The sequence below is a fragment of the Panthera pardus genome, unplaced genomic scaffold (genome assembly GCF_024362965.1).
Source record: "Panthera pardus isolate Hobbes unplaced genomic scaffold, ASM2436296v1 HiC_scaffold_1, whole genome shotgun sequence".
NCBI classification, from domain to species: domain Eukaryota; kingdom Metazoa; phylum Chordata; class Mammalia; order Carnivora; family Felidae; genus Panthera; species Panthera pardus.
The window spans coordinates 70,471,929-70,492,481 of NW_026526654.1; positions in this window are offsets into that span (position 1 = coordinate 70,471,929).

The following is a 20,553-nucleotide window of genomic DNA, read 5'->3' on the forward strand; positions in this document are numbered from 1 at the left end:
AGGAAAAAAAATAGGCTAAGTATTTATTACCCAAACAAAACCTTGAATTCTAATGGCCAGCTGAGCTTCCAAGAAGCAGGAGGCATTTGCCCTTTAAGAATCTTTGAGCTCTGCCAGGGGTACCTGGGTGGCTCAGTCAGTTAAGCATCCAACTTCTGCTCAGGTCATGATCTTGTGGTCTGTGGGTTTGAGCCCTGTGTCAGGCTCTGTGCTGACAGCTCAGAGCCTGGAGCCTGCTTCAGATTCTGTGTCTCCCTCTCACTCTGCTCCTCCCCTGCCATGCGCAAGCTCTCTCTCTCTCTCTCTCAAAACTAAATAAACATTAAAAAAAAAAAGAATCTTTGAGTTCTGCCATATGTCTGCTTCTGTCCAGGGAGAATATGAAGCCCTACTGAGAAAACCAGGCGCAAGAAGTTGGACTCATGAACCAAAAAGACTTCCATTGTGGTAGGCAGCTGAAAAAGTAGCTTTTTAAAACCTAATACTGAGCTGTTATAGAAGTGTTATATTAGTGAGCATTAAACAAGGCTTCAAGAGACCCAGGAAAGACCTGTGAGACGATAGGCAAGATTCTCACCTCTCTGGGTTTTATCTCAAACGTTAAAGAGTTGAACCAACAAGTCTCTAAGAATCCGCTGTCTTCCAATCTTCTGGGACTTTCTGGGATTTTGGGGGGTGAGTGAAACCCAGACCAGGGTGAATATCACTATTGCTTATAGAAGGGAATCTTGTCCACTTGCAGGGGTTAATGAATATCAAAGATTCCGTGTTGACTGAAGGAGGAGGGAGATTATTCTTGTGTTTTATTTTCTGTGATGAAAGGAGAAATTGAGAGAATGGAAAAAGCAACTTATCTATTTTTCCTGGGTTTTCTAAAAAACAATTTTATTGTTTTATTTTTAAATGTTTACTTTTGAGAGAGAAAGTGTGTGTGCACGCATGTGCGCGCGAGTGGTGTAGAGACAAAGAGAGGGAGACACAGAATCCAAAGCAGGCTCCAGGTTCCAAGATGTCAAGCATAGAGTCCCACACAGAGCTCGAACTCACGAACCGCAAGATCATGGTCTAAGCTGAAGTCAGACGCTTAACCGAGTGAGCTATCTAGGTGTCCCTTTCCTGGGATTTATTACATATAACTAGTGACTCTGTTGAGAGACAGGTTAAGGCCAGAAAATCACTGAGCTTGCCTCATGAGAGACTTTGAGACCACCTACCCTTTGTGCACACGTGGCCCTACTGTGGGATCCATGTGACCAAGAGCAATGCTGGGCAGAGAGGTACTATCCCCATTCTTCAGGGAGCTCAGCGCTCCTCTGACTCCTTGAGGACCAGTGGCTTTGGGGCCTTTGAGAGACAGCAGCCTGGTGTGCACATTAGCATTTTCTTGATGGTCCCATCAGCAAAGCCAACAGTTTCACGGCATTTGAGGCTATCTAAGCTATGGACTTGAGCAAGGGGCTGCTGGAGAGGAAGAGGAAGATAATGGCAGAAGGTACGTGGAAAACGTAATTGCCAGGCACACGAGAACACATAAGGCACTCTTTGAGGTCTTCTGGAGGTAGGGAAGATTTTGTCTTATCCATGGATGGTAAGCGCCCATGATGCCTCTGGTGCAGCTCTTCATATCAGTAAGTGGAACAAGTGCTCCCTCGCTGAGCTTCCCCGGCTCGCGTATCTTACCTTTTCCTCCGTCTCCCATTAGAAAAGCTATTCTCATGAAGCAGTTTCTCTGAAACTGGGTTTGGCCCATGTTGGCCCACGCTGATCATTCCACACCCCATCTGGAGTCAGAATCTCTGGAGTTGATAGAGGACTTACTTACAGAGATTATTATGAGATGCTCCACACCAGACTGTATCTACCATTTGTAGTTCAGGCTTTATCCACAGAAGACTGACAGCAGCTCAGAGGGCTGCCTTTCCAGAACTTTTGCTCAAATAAAGTTGCATACTAAAGAGAAGAGACTAGTTAACTTTTTGAAATTACTAAAATACATCTTTCTCATTGACTAGGATCCACCTAATGTGGTCGCTAATTCGCCATACAAGAAGGGCCTGGAAGAAACCACGACCCCTCCCAGATTCCTATGGAGAGAGTTTGGGGTGTCTAGTCTATGTGACTCCCATGCCACTGTAACCACCAACAATTTACCCTTAGTTGAAACTTGGCTTTGTGGCAGGTAATTGGTGACAGTACTAGGTGTGTATGGGGGAGGGGTGCCTTATTTCGTAAGCTTTCAGTTCCATTGGAAGCTGTGGTTATCCCCATGATGAATGCCCCCTCTCTCTAATGGAAAGTCAAGGTTGTAGGTTTTGTTTTCGGAGGACACCTTAGAAATTTGGGATGGAACACTATACCGTCTAGGGAAAAAAGAAAATGAGAGGGTGATTGGTCCAACCACCTCCTTTCATTGATGAGTAAATGAGCCCTCAAGAGCTGGCATTTCTCAAAGCCAAACTGCCGCTTTAGTCACAGGTGGTGCTGCTAATTAAGCCTCCCGATACTCAGTTTGGTGCCCCATTTTCTCTAGCTAGCTCCGGACCAAACTGAGTCTTTTGCATAACACACATAATACAACACACACACACACACACACACACACACACACACACACACACACTCCAGAAAGGAAAATACAACACACCCACTGAATGGCTATGACTGGTGGGGTAGAGACTCTGGAGACCAATCCTGGTCCTTTGGGTTTACATCTGACCCCACCGGTTTTATTCAAGTTGTTGGCCTGGTCTTAGAAGGAAGCATTTGCATTTGTGACCTCTAGATAGGCTAAAAGCTACAGGAGCCTGGAACTCAGGTTGAGCAAAGGGGAAAAATATGATCTGTTTATGGCTTCACTCTGGCAGTGCCTGTCCACTGAAGTGTGGCAAATTCTGGAAGGTGCTGGAAGTTGAACTAGCCAGGGCTGAGGGGAGATGAATGAGGCATTGACAGTATCCGTAATAGTTCACCCTGGCTCCACTCAAATCCACTCACACCCCATTTAAGTTCAATCTGTTTTGTCACTGATTCTTAAGGGAGTGGTTGTTTACATTTTAAAAAGGAAGAAAATTACAACAGAAGGATTGGGACCTAGGCTATGATCCCTACACAGAACTTGTCCCTAGGTCGTAATTGATATTGACGATACCAGACCTTCGTGTCTGAGGGGTCTGAGGTTCCCAAGTAACTTTGCCTCAAGGACCCATAGAGACAAGCTGAATCTCATTCCAGAACAACCACCACATGGTTTCTGTAACTGTTCATTCAATCAGTACCACATATGGAAGCACCTGGAGACATTCCAGTAAACGTCTCTGAGATCTAGGAAGGCTTCTCTATGATGTAGGGAGAAGTCTACCTCTTTGTGATAATAGTGTAACTTCTTTGCCTGCTACTCTACTGGCTTGATGAACCCCAAATGATGAGATAGCAGCCATCGCTTTAGGACTTGTGTAATGCCCTCCTCCCAAAAAAGTGGCTGGGCCCCAGGCAGATCTCTCCATGCCCCAACTAGAAACCAGAACATTTAGTCTAACAGACCTTGGCACTGTGGGACAGAAAACAAATTTCCCCAAGTGGATCACAGCAAATGTCAGTATCAGGAAACACATTTACACCCACCCCTTGGTTCTTGACCCCATGAATTCTTCCTATTGAGGGTATTGTGATTTCTTTTTTTTTTTTTTTAATTTTTTTTAATGTTTATTTTATTTTTGAGGCAGGGAGAGACAGCATGAATGGGGGAGGGTCAGAGAGAGAGGGAGACACAGAATCTGAAACAGGCTCCAGGCTGTGAGCTGTCAGCACAGAGCCCGACGCGGGGCTCGAACTCATGGACCGCGAGATCATGACCTGAGCCGAAGTCAGACGGTTAACCGACTGAGCCACCCAGGCACCCCAAGGGTATTGTGATTTCAATGGCTGTTGATTCAGATGGTTTATTACATTTTGAATGGCAGCGCTGAAACCCTGCAGACGTCATCTTCAGGCTGGCACCTTAGTTGCACCTTTTAAACACCATTCTAGTTGTCTGTCATACTGGCAGCTTTGGGGTAATATATAATAGGAGCAAAGGATACCGTGGCCATGTGCCAATTGTTATACCTCTTCCCTGGGAACTGAGTCCACTGGGTTAAGAATTAACATTTTGGTGTGGGTTCCCCAAAAAAGAGATACTACGTGAGTGCTCAAATATCTTTCAAAAATGCTGGTGATACTACATAACTCAGTCTACCCATATCCCATCCAAATCCATAATTGATGCTTCTCCCAGAAGCAGATGCTGAGATACGTTTTTGAGTGCAAGTCCTTTATTGTGGAGTCGACCCCAGGAAATACTGGTAAGGGCGTGGAGAAATGAAATGGGGACAAGTGTGTTAATAAAGGGAACACCGTCAAACAAGTTACGATAGTTATAAGCAGCTGGAGCTAAATACACTGAAGGAACCCTGTAGATCATTCAGGGCACACTTCTAAGAATTCTCCCTTCCTGAGGGTGAGGCTGCTAGGGTACTGATCCACCAACTCGTATCTGTCATTGGTAGAGAGAAGGGTTGTTAACAACCCAGCACTTCCAGCTTCCCATGACTGTAAAGGGACAGAAAAAAAAAATGGGTTTCCGAGAAACCCCCCAGGCAAGAATCACAAGTTCTGGAAATTGGAAGTTGATCCAGAATGCACAGATATGGAAGAGGCTATGGATATGGGCACAGATATGGAAGTGCCCTGAAAGCTGACCGCTACATTGTAGAGGAATGATATCTGAGTAATAATGAATAGTCTACAGTGAGTGACTAATATAAACCAGTGGCTACACTGTACCCCTTATGGACATGATCTCATGTGTTTCTCACAACTCCTATGATGTAGGAGCTACCTATTTCTAGCCTTGTTTTTTGAACGGAGAAACTGAGATTCTGAGATATTCAGTAACTTTCCCAAGGTCACTCAGCTAGTCAGTGGAGGTTCTGGGATTCAAAATCAGGCACTGGCCCCTCGTTCAGCACATGGAAGATGATGATGCAATTAACAGTAAGACACCGAAAGACACCGCGGATGTAACTTTTCTTTAATAGAAAGAAATTGGACATCATGGAGGCAACTACAGAAAGCAGAAGACCACACAGCGTGTTCTTGGTTGTGGGTACTGTTTTCCCACATGCTCTAGTCCTTGTGAGAACTCAGAGCTAGCTACAAGTAAGAGCAACTTTCTGGAATCAGGCCTTCGGCAGGCATGAAAAGCTATACTTTGCGTTTTCTCATGTTGTTCATAACCTCCTCCATCCACACCCCACCCTTCCCCATCTGAGTGACTCAAAAGTCTCTAGCAACATGTTTACCCCAGCACATCACTGAGGATTGATGGTGAGATTGAATAAGTCTAATGTCAGTTTCCCACCTGTAGCATTGCTCGGCAGGTCTTGATTTCAGGCATACTGGAGGTTCATCCTGCAAAGGGGAAAAAGAAGGAACTGGAGATAAATCTCCTGAAACAAAAAAAAGCCTTAAGATGACACGGTAGGAACTACAAATACAAACATCTCAGAGGCCAGTCGAGTATCAGTAAAAGAAGCAACAATGCAGTAGGGAGTGGTGAGGACTGTGGTAGGTAAGCAAGCACATTCCTTGTCTAAAAGCAGCCTTTGCTGCTCAACTTAGCAAATTATTACCATTCAGGAATGTAGGCTCATTGCTCCTAGAGTTTCCAAAGTTTGAAGACAGTTGAAAATATGGATTTTTATTGGTAATTTCCCATTTTCAAATGTCAGCACCTAACTTATAATTATTTAAAATTACTACATACGCTAATTTGTGACCCTTGCCTCTACGGTTGTTGTTGTCATTGTTGTTATTATTATCTTTAAGTAAACTCTACCCCTAATGTGGGGCTCGAACTCACAACCCCGAGATCAAGCGTTGCATGCTGTACTGCCTGAGCCAGCCAGGTGCCCCTGTGACCCTTGCCTTAATGTATGGAAGTCTTACTGCCACAGAAAGTGGTGTTCTGCCTGGGTATGACCCTGAATAGCAGAAAGAGGACCAACAAGTAGAAATTATAGAAAAAAAAAGGCCTTGGTGCAGAATAAGAAAGCCTTTTTTAATAATATTATTCAAAGATAGGATAGCCTGCTTTAAAGGGGGTGATCGCCCATTTCAAGTGTCAATTGGGTGATCTCTCTGCCCGAACAGTATAAGGGAAATCTAGGCATCAGATTCATGGGGTTGGTCTTGACATTTTCCTTCCAATCCCGAGCTTCTCTGAATCGAAACCAGCTTCCTTCATTAAGGTTTCAATTCAAGCTGGATTAGTCATTCCGAGAGAGCCCCTTGGTTTTCTCACTGTGTCATACCCAAAATCCATGTGTCTCTTCTTATCTATTCATGTAAGATGTTAGTGGGGTGTCTCCTCCAAAGGAGAATGTTTTTAAGGCTATTTATTACTATTTTTATACTTCCTATCTCATGGGCTTGCCTTGCCCCGAGTTGGCCTAAGTTTTCCACAACCCACCCAGAAAGGCTCAACTTGGCTTAGCTGAGGCTCTGCTGGCATTATTTTTGTGTGGAAATAAATGAACACAGACTCTGATAATTTACACATGTTCAGAAGTAACCGTAAGGAGAAACCAACACTTTCCTATATATATAAAAACTGCTATAAATCTGGGGCCTGGGAATAAACAGTTTCTTTTTCTATGAGCACATATATTTACCACCATTGGTATTTTTTCCTACTCTTAGAAACATTGACTATACTACCACAACACTGAGACATGTGAACATTTAAGCAAAAGTCATTTGACCAGTTACACCAGATATATCAATTTATTCAATGACACAAATAAATCAAACATTTGGCTCTGGCCTCATATCTTCACGTTTGGCTTCTCAAGCATTCACAGCACCAACGTCTGTTTTATTTTTGAGAGCAGCGTCTGGTCCTCATATAACCATCACTTTCAGTAGATCTTGACTTCAGTATGAAACCTGCCCATGTTCTCAGATCTACAAAGGACAGATTTTATCCATTATTCTGAAAATGCTTTCCCTTCCATAAGAAAACGCTTTCCCTTCCATGAAGAAGCAAAAAGCGGGGAAAAGAGAAAGAAAGAAAAGAAAAAGGAAAGACTGCTTTACATTAAAATTGCTTATTTTAGCCATGAAGATAAGGCCTAGCCATTCTCGGATCCTGAAATATTCTGGTTTGGAACATCTTTACTGCTTGGTTCTTGGCCCGGAGCCTCATCACGTTAAAGAATTGACTTGAACGTTCTGTTTTTCAAATTGTTTGTTTGCAAAGTCTCATCTGGGAGTGGAACTAATATTATTATTAAGGACCTTTTATGTTCAGGGCTTGTGCCAGACATTTAACGTGTATTATCTCATGTAACCTTCACAACAATCCAGTGGGGTGAGCCTTGTTGCTCCCATGAGATAGGAGACTCAGGGGTATAAGGATCAGACCAGGGCCTAGAGCTCAGGTCAGCTAACTTCGGATTCACAGGTTTTCTTCAGCATCCCAGAAAAATGGGAAATCCATGACAGAATTATGCAATTCAAAGCTAAACTTCAAATCATTTGTGAAACTATCCCCTTGAACCATAAATCTAGTTGCACATTAAACTAAACTCCTGAGAGACCTGAGTACAAACATCTGTTGATCAGCGTCAAAGTACTCTGTGAAATAGAAAGTGACCAAATCCTGGTATTACGGATTGCACTAGCTACTGACTTTGACTTTCAACTGTTAGATTGATCACTAGCAAATAATTTCTGGACCATGTGCACCCATTGGTTCTGAGTAAACTTTGGGATTTTTCCTTTCCCTGATTTACACAAGCCTGTGTATGCTCTCTCTGGTAACCTATACAAGGGCTCCAAGTAGGCCCACCCTAAGGCTTATATCCCAAATTCTGCGTTTATTTTCTCCTTGACGTCTAAGTGGTATGTTGAATCAGCATTTCCTTGGGAGCTTTTTCAGTGCTTTCAACGAAAAAGTTCTTAGAGTCGTGTTCAGTTCACCTTCCCCTGTTCCTTTCCCTTCCCTGGTTTAGTGCGTTGAAAAATCCATTCGCATCAGCATTTATGCTGCATATAATATTTTTTTACTCTCATCCAACACGCACATTTGGATTTACTATTTTACTTGAACAGTTGGTGTTTACTGGCAGCAACAAGAACAAAATTTATAGCAGCAAATGGAAGCTGAACTTGCATGCTGGCTTTGCACTGGAGAACTGTGTGTTTGCCATCTCCTAATTGTGAAAACAATATGTCCAAGATTTTCCAGTCATCAGCATTCTAATGTAACGATTTCCATCTGCTCAAAGGAAGAAATTCAGATCCTCTATCTCCTTAAATGTATTTCTAGTCAAATGCAAAGGTAACTGGCTCAGGAGAGTGTTGGAAGGCAGGAGAAATTCAGACAAAATACATTCTGAAAAGTGTCTGTAACATCCACTTAACTCGAGGATAATTTTCCTGAAGAGCAAACGGGGGTAGGGAGAGACTTTGCCACGATCCTCTTAATAGAAACAGCTCTAACTGGAGCAAGATGACAGGATTACTTTGAGGTGAGAGAGGATAAAGAAAGCAGGATGATTTGTGGGGCGTTCCAATTGGAGGTAATAAGGAGTCAGAGATCCATAGAGACGAAGCAATTGGAGAATCATACCAAGGCAATCGAGGCCAACGACGTGGTAATAAGAAGCGGTTTAACATCCCATCTTTTCCCTTCTGGCATTAAGGATTTGGCACTGGTTGCTGAAATTTGAAACCCACGATGGCCCTCACACTCTTCCAGTGACCTCCCTCACTCATTAGCGTGGAGTCAGAGCTGAAAGAAACATAGCATAATATTTCAAATGCTTGGTTTCATTTTTCCATATTCATTGATTCAACAAATATTTATTAGGCACTACACTGTATGTCAGGAATGGCGTTAGGCGCTGGGAGTATGGATCATAAGCATCTCTTGGCTGTCTGTTACAAATAATTAAATGTGAAGCAGAAAATGCATTGAATGTTCCTACTTGGGGATGTTTCAGCTCAAGCAACCCACAAGCAAAACTTTTCTACCTAAGAGGGAAACAAACCACAAAAGACTCCATGATAGAGAACAAACTGAGAGTTGATGGAGGGAGATGGGCACTAAGGGGGGCACTTGTGATGAGCACTGGGTGTTGTGTGTAAGGGGCGAATCACTGAATTCTACTCCTGAAACCAATATCGCGCTGTATGTTAACTAAAATTTAAATTTAAATAATGACTATTCTATCTATTAATCCTTTATCCTTTGTATTCTTCTTTTTCTTTCTGAAATGAGTGCAGAAAGGAAACAGAATTCCAGCAATTACCATACAGCTGCATTTCACTGTTTGGAATAAGTGAGTCCTTGGAAGGAGGACGAGTCATGGTAGACATTCAGTGAGTAGGTAGCAACCGGCCAAACAGAGGGAGCTAGTTTCTTAGAGGCTTTGAAATCATAGCTCTAAAATGTTCTTTAAGGGCAGAAACATGGGGTGGAAACTGTAAGGAAGTTCCCTCCCCCCTGCCCCCCTCCTCAGAAACACATCAATCTGCAGGTGTGAAAAGGATCCACTCTACCCGGGCAGTAGGGACTCGCCGGTCTGCCCCCTGCCCTTACACAGACTGTGGGTTCTGTCACAAATCTGCCTCTCTGTCCATTGTTTCCCTCACCCCTGTGCTCTGTTGGAAATCCAAGAAATTTAAAATCATAAAACCCAGAGATGAAAGGGTCAACTGTTGTACTTACTCAAGCTCCATAGTTCCAATTTATTCCATTCTTGCAGAGACTCTTCCAGAAGACATGAGAATTACAGTTACCTGTGAGCCATTCATCACTCAGAACTGTCACACACTAACTGTTCCTCATGCTGATGCCTCGAATCTGGGTCTTACCAAACCCAAAATCTAGGGCTAAAAGCATTGTTCCTTCTACACTAACTCATGTCTTGGGCAACTTTGCTTTTTTCTGACTTGTCTCTCTTCCCATCCTGGCAGTGAATTCTGCCTCTGGGATCTCATCTCTCTCTCCTGTGACCCTTCTTTATCAGAGCAACCCCAGTCTATCCAACATATTTTAAGGATGCTAACCTAAAAGGGAAAACAACTCTGTTGGTATCTACATGTTACAGGAAGCTAAAATAAGCCCTTCCTGTTGTCTCGGTGTTCACTGAGGCCCCAGTGCTGAGAACAAATAAATGCCCAGCTATTCTAAAGAGATGTAACTTGTCAAGAGGTGACCAAACAATGGTCCAGGAACACTTAGTCTTTTCCTCAATCTCAGATATATAAGGGGTGACCTATGAATTGAAGAGGAAAGCAAGGATTTCAGCAGAGGCAATTTTTTTAGGCAGTTGAAATGTTTGCTCTCCTCCCCTTCCCATGTTTCCCCCTCATCCTAAGCAAGTGAGAGGAAGCTTCAGAGACCCACTTGAAAAGATGACATGTGTAGAGTGTATTAGTTTCCTATTGCTGCCATAGAAAACTACCACAAATTTAATGACGTAAAACAACAAATTTATTGTCTCAATGCTCTGTGGGTCAGAAAGCCAGTGTGCTCAGCTGATTTCTCTGTTCGAGCCTCACAAGGCTGAAATCAAGGTGTTGCTGGGCTGACTTCCCTTCAGGAGGCTCTAAGGGAGAATCCATTTTCAGGCTCAGAATTCAGTTCCTTTGGCTGCTGCACTGAGGTCCCTGTTTCCTTGCTGCTTTTCAGCTGGGGACTGCCTTGGCTCCCAGTGGCCTCTCTCTGGTTCTTGCACACACCCCTCCACCACCCCACCCCCCTGCCACACCCACACACACACGTATCTCGGAGCCAGCCAGAGCATGTGGAATCCTTCTCATGTTGCCACATCTTTATGATTTAGCCAAGAGATCCCCTCTGTTTTTATTTTTTATTTTTTTAAATATGAAATTTATTGTCACATTGGTTTCCATACAACACCCAGTGCTCATCCCAACAGGTGCCCTCAATACCCATCACCCACCTTCCCCTCCCTCCCACCCCCCATCAACCCTCAGTTTGTTCTCAGTTTTTAAGAGTCTCTTATATTTTGGTTCCCTCCCTCTCTAACCTCTTTTTTTCCCCCTTTCCCCTCCCCCATGGTCTTCTGTTAAGTTTCTCAGGATCCACTTAAGAGTGAAAACATACAGTCTCTGTCTTTCTCTGTATGACTTATTTCACTTAGCATAACATTCTCCAGTTCCATCCACATTGCTACAAAAGGCCATATTTCATTCTTTCTCATTGCCAAGTAGTATTCCATTGTGTATATAAACCACAATTTCTTTATCCATTCATCTGTTGATGGACATTTAGGCTCTTTCCATAATTTGGCTATTGTTGAAAGTGCTGCTATAAACATTGGGGTTCAAGTGCCCCTATGCATCAGCACTCCTGTATCCCTTGGGTAAATTCCTAGCAGTACTATTGCTGGGTCTTAGGGTAGATCTATTTTTAATGTTTTGAGGAACCTCCACACTGTTTTCCAGAGCGGCTACACCAGTTTGCATTCCCATCAACAGTGCAAGAGGGTTCCCGTCTCTCCACATCCTCTCCAGCATCTATAGTCTCCCGATTTGTTCATTTTGGCCACTCTGACTGGTGTGAGGTGATATCTGAGTGTGGTTTTGATTTGTATTTCCCCGATGAGGAGCGATGTTGAGCATCTTTTCATGTGCCTGTTGGCCATGTGGATGTCTTCTTTAGAGAAGTGTCTATTCATGTTTTCTGCCCATTTCTTCACTGGATTATTTGTTTTTCGGGTGTGGAGTTTGGTGAGCTCTTTATAGATTTTGGGTACTAGCCCTTTGTCCGATATGTCATTTGCAAATATCTTTTCCCATTCCGTTGGTTGTCTTTTAGTTTTGTTGATTCCCTTGTTTGGGGATGTGTCAAGTAAGAAATTGCTGTGGCTGAGGTCCAAGAGGTTTTTTCCTGCTTTCTCCTCTAGGGTTTTGATGGTTTCCTGTCTCACATTCAGGTCCTTTATCCATTTTGAGTTTGCTTTTGTGAATGGTGTAAGAAAGTGGTCTAGTTTCATCCTTCTGCATGTTGCTGTCCAGTTGTCCCAGCACCATTTGTTAAAGAGACTGTCTTTTTTCCATTGGATATTCTTTCCTGCTTTGTCAAAGATTAGTTGGCCATACTTTTGTGGGTCTAGTTCTGGGGTTTCTATTCTATTCCATTGGTCTATGTGTCTGTTTTTGTGCCAATACCATGCTGTCTTGATGATGACAGCTTTGTAGTAGAGGCTAAAGTCTGGGATTGTGATGCCTCCAGCTTTGGTCTTCTTCTTCAAAATTACTTTGGCTATTCGGGGTCTTTTGTGGTTCCATACAAATTTGAGGATTGCTTGTTCTAGCTTCGAGAAGATTGCTGGCGCAATTTTGATTGGGATTGCATTGAATGTGTAGATAGCTTTGGGTAGTGTTGACATTTTAACAATATTTATTCTTCCAATCCATGAACATGGAATGTCTTTCCATTTCTTTATATCTTCTTCAATTTCCTTCATAAGCTTTCTATAGTTTTCAGCATACAGATCTTTTACATCCTTGGTTAGGTTTATTCCTAGGTATTTTATGCTTCTTGGTGCCATTGTGAATGGGATCAGTTTCTTTATTTGTCTTTCTGTTACTTCATTATTAGTGTATAAGAATGCAACTGATTTCTGTACATTGATTTTGTATCCTGCGACTTTGCTGAATTCATGTGTCAGTTGTAGCAGACTTTTGGTGGAGTCCATTGGGTTTTCCACGTATAATATCATGTCATCTGAAAAAGTGAAAGCTTGACTTCATCTTTGCCAATCTTGATGACTTTGGTTTTCTTTTGTTGTCTGATTTCTGATGCTAGCACTTCCAACACTATGTTGAACAACAGTGGTGAGAGTGGACATCCCTGTCGTGTTCCTGATCTCAGGGGGAAAGCTCTCAGTTTTTCCCCATTAAGGATGATATTAGCTGTGGGCTTTTCATAAATGGTTTATGATGTTTAAGTATGTTCCTTCTATCCTGACTTTCTCCAGGGTTTTTATTAAAAAAATGATGCTGGGGCGCCTGGGTGGCGCAGTCGGTTAAGCGTCCGACTTCAGCCAGGTCATGATCTCGCGGTCCGTGAGTTCGAGCCCCGCGTCAGGCTCTGGGCTGATGGCTCGGAGCCTGGAGCCTGTTTCCGATTCTGTGTCTCCCTCTCTCTCTGCCCCTCCCCTGTTCATGCTCTGTCTCTCTCTGTCCCAAAAATAAAAAATAATAATAATAAAAAAAAAAATAAAAAAAAAAGTTGATAAAAAAATGATGCTGAATTTTGTCAAATGCTTTCTCTGCATCGATTGACAGGATCATATGGTTCTTTTCTTTCTTTTATTAATGTGATGTATCACATTGATTGATTTGTGAATGTTAACCAGCCTTGCAGCCCAGGAATGAATCCCACTTGATCATGGTGTATAATTCTTTTTATATGCTGTTGAATTCGATTTGCTAGTATCTAATTGAGAATTTTTGCATCCATATTCATCAGGGAAATTGGCCTGTAGTTCTCTTTTTGCTGGGTCTCTGTCTGGTTTAGGAATCAAAGTAATGCTGGCTTCATAGAATGAGTCTGGAAGTTTTCCTTCCCTTTTTATTTTTTGGAACAGCTTGAGAAGGATAGGTATTATCTCTGCTTTAAATGTCTGGTAGAATTCCCCTGGGAAGCCATCTGGTTCTGGACTCTTATTTGTTGGGAGATTTTTGATAACTGATTCAATTTCTTTGCTGGTTATGGGTCTGTTCAAGTTTTCTATTTCTTCCTGTTTGAGTTTTGGAAGTGTGTGGGTGCTTAGGAATTTGTCTATTTCTTCCAGGTTGTCCAGTTTGTTGGCATATAATTTTTCATAGTATTCCCTGATAATTGCTTGTATTTCTGAGGGATTGGTTGTAATAATTCCATTTTCATTCATGATTTTTTCTATTTGGGTCATCTCCCTTTTCTTTTTGAGAAGCCTGGCTAGAGGTTTATCAATTTTGATTAGTTTTTCAAAAAACCAACTCTTGGTTTCATTGATCTGCTCTACAGTTTTTTTTTTAGATTCTATATTGTTTATTTCTGCTCTGATCTTTATTATTTCTCTTCTTCTGCTGGGTTTGGGGTGTCCTTGCTGTTCTGCTTCTGTTTCCTTTAGATGTGCTGTCAGATTTTGTATTTGGGATTTTTCTTGTTTCTTGGGTTAGGCCTGGATTGCAATGCATTTTCCTCTCAGGACTGCCTTCACTGCATCCCAAAGCGTTTGGATTGTTGTATTTTCATTTTCATTTGTTTCCATATATTTTTTAATTTCTTCTCTAATTGCCTGGTTGATCCATTCATTCTTTAGTAGGGTGTTCTTTAACCTCCATGCTTTTGGAGGTTTTCCAGGCTTTTTCCTGTGGTTGATTTCAAGTTTCATAGCATTATTGTCTGAAAGTATGCATGGTATGATCTCAATTCTTGAATACTTATGAAGGGCTGTTTTGTGACCCAGTATGTGATCTATCTTGGAGAACGTTCCATGTGCACTCGAGAAGAAAGTATATTCTGTTGCTTTGGGATGCAGAGTTCTAAATATATCTGTCAAGTCCATCTGATCCAATGTATCATTCAGGGTCCTTGTTTCTTTATTGACCCTGTGTCTAGATGATCTATCAATTGTTGTAAGTGGAGTATTAAAGTTCCCTGCAATTACCACATTCTTATCCATAAGGTTGCTTATGTTTGTGATTAATTGTTTTATATATTTGGGGACTCCTGTATTTGGCGCATAGACATTTATAATTGTTAGCTCTTCCTGATGGATAGACCCTGTAGTTATTATATAATGCCCTTCTTCATCTCTTGTTACAGCCTTTAATTGAAAGTGTAGTTTGTCTGGTATAAGTATGGCTACTCCAGCTTTCTTTTGACTTCCAGTAGCATGATAGATAGTTCTCCATCTCCTCACTTTCAATCTGAAGGTGTCCTCAGGTCTAAAATGAGTCTCTTGTAGACAGCAAATAGATAGGTCTTGTTTTTTTATCCATTCTGATACCCTGTGTCTTTTGGTTGGAGCATTTAGTCCATTTACATTCAGTGTTATTATAGAAAGATACGGGTTTAGAGTCAATGTGATGTCTGTAGGTTTCATGCTTGTAGTGATGTCTCTGGTACTTTGTGGTCCTTGCAACCTTTCACTCACAGAGTCCCCCTTAGGATCTCTTGTAGGGCTGGTTTAGTGGTGATGAATTCCTTCAGTTTTTGTTTGTTTGGGAAGACATTTATCTCTCCTTCCTTCCTGAATGACAGACTTGCTGGATAAAGGATTCTCGGCTGCATATTTTTTCTCTTCATCACATTGAAGATTTCCTGCCCTTCCTTTCTGGCCTGCCAAGTTTCAGTAGATATATCCGTCACTAGTCTTATCGGTCTCCCTTTATATGTTAGAGCGTGTTTATCCCTAGCTGCTTTCAGAATTTTCTCTTTTCCTTGTATTTTGCCAGTTTCACTATGATACATCATGCAGAAGATCGATTCAAGTTATGTCTGAAGGGAGTTCTCTATGCCTTTTGGATTTCAATGCCTTTTTTCTTCCCCAGATCAGGGAACTTCTCAGCTATGATTTGTTCAAGTACACCTTCAGCCCCTTTCTCTCTCTCTTCCTCTTCAGAATTCCTATTATACGGATAATGTTCTGTTTCATTGCATTACTTAGTTCTCTAATTCTCCCCTCATACTCCTGTATTTTTTTTATCTCTCTTTTTCTCAGCCTCCCCTTTTGCCATAATTTTATCTTCTAATTCACCTATTCTCTCCTCTGCCTCTTCAGTCCGAGCTGTGGTCACCTCCATTTTATTTTGCACCTCATTTATAGCATTTTTTAGCTCCTCATGACTGTTTCTTAGTCCCTTGATCTCTGTAGCAATAGATTCTCTGCTGTCCTCTATACTTTTTTTTAGCCCAGCGATTAATTTTATGACTGTTATTTTAAATTCACGTTCTGTTATATAGCTTAAATCGTTTTTGATCAATTCGTTAGCTGACGCTACTTCCTGGGGTTTCTTTTGAGGAGAATTCTTCTGTTTCATCATTTTGGATAGTCCCTGGAGTGGCGGGGAACTGCAGGCCTCTTCCTCTGTGCTGTGTGGAGTAACTTGCGTTGGTGGGTGGGGCCGCAGTCAGACCTGATATCTGCCCCCAGCCCACCACTGGGGCCACTGTCAGACTGGTGTGTACCTTATCTTCCCCTCTCCCAGGGGCAGGACTCACTGTGGAGTGGTGTGGCCTCTGTCTGGGCTACTTGCACACTGCCAGTCTTGTGGCACTGCTTCAATGGGATCTGGCGTATTAGCCGGGGTGGATCTGCAAGGTGCACAGGGGCTGGAGGGGCAGGCTCAGCTTGCTTTACCTTTGGTGGTCCACTTCGGGAGGGGCCCTGTGGCACCGGGAGGAAGGCAGAGCTGTTGGAGGGATGGATCTGCAGAAGCACAGTGTTGGGTGTTTGCGTGGTGCAAGCAAGTTCAGTGACGGGAACTGGTTCCCTTTGGGATTTTGGCTGGGGGATGGGAGAGGGAGCTGGCGCTGGCCAGGGCCTTTGTTCCCCGCCAAGCTGAGCTCTGTCCTCCGGGGCTCAACAACTCTCCCTCCCGGTGTCCTCTCGCCCTCCCACTCTCGGAGCAGAGCTGTTGACTTATAACATTGCAGATGTTAAGTCCGGCTGGCTGTCAGAACACACTCCGTCCGGCCCCTCTGCTTTTGCAAGCCAGACTCAGGGGCTCTGCTTGGCCCGCGGGCTGCCCCTCTGCCCTAGCTCCCTCCCGCCAGTCCGTGTAGCGCGCACCGCCTCTCCGCCCTTCCTACCTTCTTCCGTGGGCCTCTTCTCTATGCTTGGCTCTGGAGACTCTGTTCTGCTAGTCTTCTGGCAAAGAGGTTATTTAGGCAGTCTTTATCCAGTCTTCTGGTTATTTAGGCAGATGTGGGTGGAATCTAAGCGATCAGCAGAACACAGTGAGCCCAGTGTCCTCCTACACCGCTGTCTTCTCCTGGATCCTGATCCCCTCTGTTTTTAAAGGCTCATGTCATTATACTGAGCTCACCCTAATAATCCAGGATAATCTCCTCATCTCAAAATCTATAACTTTAATCACATCTGCAAAGCCCTTTTGCCATATAATATCAACTACTCATAGGTCCTAGGGATTAGAGTGTGGACATCTCTGGGAAGGCCATTATTCAGCCTACCACACAGAGATTGGTGCCTGAAAAAGCCAGAGGATGAGAAGCTAGACAGAGCTGTCCGTGGCAGCTGAGTGACAAAGGGGACGAGAGCTAGAGCAAGTTGCATTTCCACTGATGATACAGCTTGCTTCCTGTGAGGACACCAGGGAAGCAATCTGGACTTGGTTAGCTTTGAATGGGGTTCCACCCAAGAGGAGCACCAGGAGCCACAGGTAGCGCCCTGGCAGAACAAGGCTAGAAGTGGACGACCGGAAGCCAGGGGCTCAGAGGAAGTGGTGGTCGCCACCTGCAGGAGACGCCTGTGCTGGGAAACCACAGTGGGAATTCCCCAGTGCCCAGTGGAGGTATTTCTGAGAAACTCTGAGGGCACTTCATGTGAGAAAGCATCAGCCTTCAGACAACTCCACGCCCAGAAAACTCTCTCAGATTCCAACCGTGCCTTTCCTCCCTAGTGCTGTTCCGATGCTGTGGGATGCAAAGGCAGCAAGAGAAACCAAGGAGAGTAGTAGCAAAGCAAGGTGGGGAGACATGAGCCTACACAGATTCTGTTTCCTCCCTGCAGGTCTGTGTCTGAGGCCGGTCCAATCTGGGGGATAGAGGAAACTTTGACTTGAGTGAGCAATTGAAATTTCTGTATTAGAATGAACTGGACTTTTAAGAGCTCAAACCCAAAGTATTTGTTACTACATGAGAGTGGCATTAAAGTTGTGGATCTGCCTAGGATTTCCAAAGTTCATCAGTCAGTTATAATAAAGAATTATATCGCTTTTGGCTTGCTCTTTTTTGTTTAGTAGACCAGACTTCATAAATTACCCAGCCCTTCCTAATTCTAAATTCTGATCACCAACAGATATCGCAGCGGAAAGTCTATGCATCTCCATTAACAGGAACTTAGACACTTGTTGAGTTAAAATGTTTGGTTACAGCTTAATGATTGCAACCACAAAGCCAGAATATTAAATTTTTATATGATAAATTATTTATGTGAAATAATGCCACGTTTCTGCCATTTTAAACAGTAAATTCTCTGAGAACTCACATGATAAAGAGTATTTTGACTGGTCAAGAAGGGCCACTATTTTTTGACCTATGATCCTTGAATTACCCTCTCCATGATCTCACAGAGCATTAGACTAATTGTTCTAGAAGTGGGTCTTCTACTAACTATATATACACGGAGAGATCATTTCACCTCTGTGAGCCTAGGTTTCTTCATGTGTAAAATGTTAACAGGAATGTCTGTCCTGCCCGTCTCATAGTGTTGTCAGGAAAATCAAATGTCACAAAGGTCATGAGAACATATTTCTAAGTTGTAAACTGTATATATAATAAGGTATTATTAGTAATTAGACACATATTTCAAAACAGGTTATAAGTTTTTAAAGAAATCTGAGATTGCTTAATGGACTATTACCAGCTCATTGCTTAACAGTCCATGCTTGATAGACTACTTCTGAAAGGACACAAAACTGCCTTTAGGTAGAGATTCGATGAAAGTGATGGGGAGGAGAAAGACTCATTTTTCACTCTGTCCCTTTTTATATCTTTTGAATTAATACCATATGTATGCATTATGTTAAACAAAATTCAACAATAATTTGAAAAATTGAAGAAAGAAGATATATTTATTCTTAATGGTAATACACTGAATATAATATAATCTTTCTGCAAAAAGGACTTTTTAGGATCTTTGATGCTTCAGGATTAAAGGAGATGGTTTAGTTTATGCAACTAGAGCAGAACTTGGCACATAGTAGGTGTTCAGCTAGTGGTAGTGTCCTTTCCCTTGAGGTCATTGTTATGGCTATCAAGTCCCAGTGGATACAAATACAAGGATATAGCTAATGGGGGATGTGGGATATTAGAGAACTTATTAGATTTTGCTGGGATGTTGGACACAGATGGTAACTGGGAACGCCAGCAAGTTGATGAATCATCTGGTAAACGGTGGAAAAGGTGAGTGGAGCCAGAAACAGGCCAGAGAGGGCAAGGAAACAAACAGGTCCAGAGAAAGGCAACTACACTCATTATATCATGTAACCTGCTTTTCAGTTGCTGATGTGTCCAGAACGTTAAGTGCATTTTGCAAATTGCAGTTATTCTGATTTTCATGGTAGTAAATGCTCATTAAATAACAAATAGCTTGAAATCTCATTAGACTGCAGAGCATTTTTTTTTCAAATTTATGATTTTTCCTCATTTTATGGTGAGGAGCAGCGAGTCTATAAATCAGAACGCTTTATGGGAAGCTGTAACACCTAGCCCTAATGCCAAGACTGAGAATCTGATAGCATAGCTATTAAAAATTAAGACCCCTGAAAGACTGCAATTCTTGCTAACAGGAATGCCCAAAGCAGCCAGACACTATGTCTCCCTTCTTGTTTTAATGTAGTTTTATCAATTCTGCTATTGAGTTATAGGACAAACATCCAGAATGACCCTTAGAAAGCAGGCAAAGTGAAAACAAAACAAAACAGGGAAGAACTTGGCCATGCAGGACATTATTGGTATTGTTGAGAGGACCATGGGGCACCTTAGAATCTCCTTGCTCAAAGTGTGGTTCCCAAAAAGCATCACTAGCATCACGTGGGGCATTGTTCTCAAAGCAGAATCTCAGACCCTCCCCCAAGACCTACCCAATCAGAACCTCTAGTTTCACACGATTTGTAGGTGATTTTTATGAACATCAAAATTTGAGAAGCACTGGTTTAAATGTACCGGTGTCCTTTAGGTAAAAAATCTGTTAATTGAAAGGTAGCATTCATTTTATCCCAGTAGGAGAAATGGTCGATTTTGGGTTGTTCCTTGAGAGTAAGTAATTAGTAAATAAATTTAGCTGAAAATATAACATGGCGGCACTTTTCCAGGCTTGGGGACAGGAAATCGTTCCGGGGCCAGGGCAAAGGAAAGAAGGAAACAGATGGGAAAAGAAGAAGCTCAAAGTTGGAGGTTCTAAGTCTTGGCAACCAATCGAACGTACAGTCTGTAGGGAATGTAGACTGAAGTCTCCCCGTTCTGGTGACCAGGTGAATGAGGAGAGACTATTAGTCGAAGAAGGGAACCTACTAACTAGGAAGATGCTAATGAAATGAAGTCCCCGTTTGCAACCTGAGACATTTAAAACCTACGATCTTTTCTTTTGGGGATCGTCTTTTCTTTGAAACAGTGATTCTGTTTGCCACCACGGGTTGCTTTCACTGTTTTTCCCCTCCATGGACCCTTGATTTAAAAGACTTCACCATTTACTCTCCTTTTGTTAATCAAGAACATTGTCCCCACGTTTATTCATAAAAGTG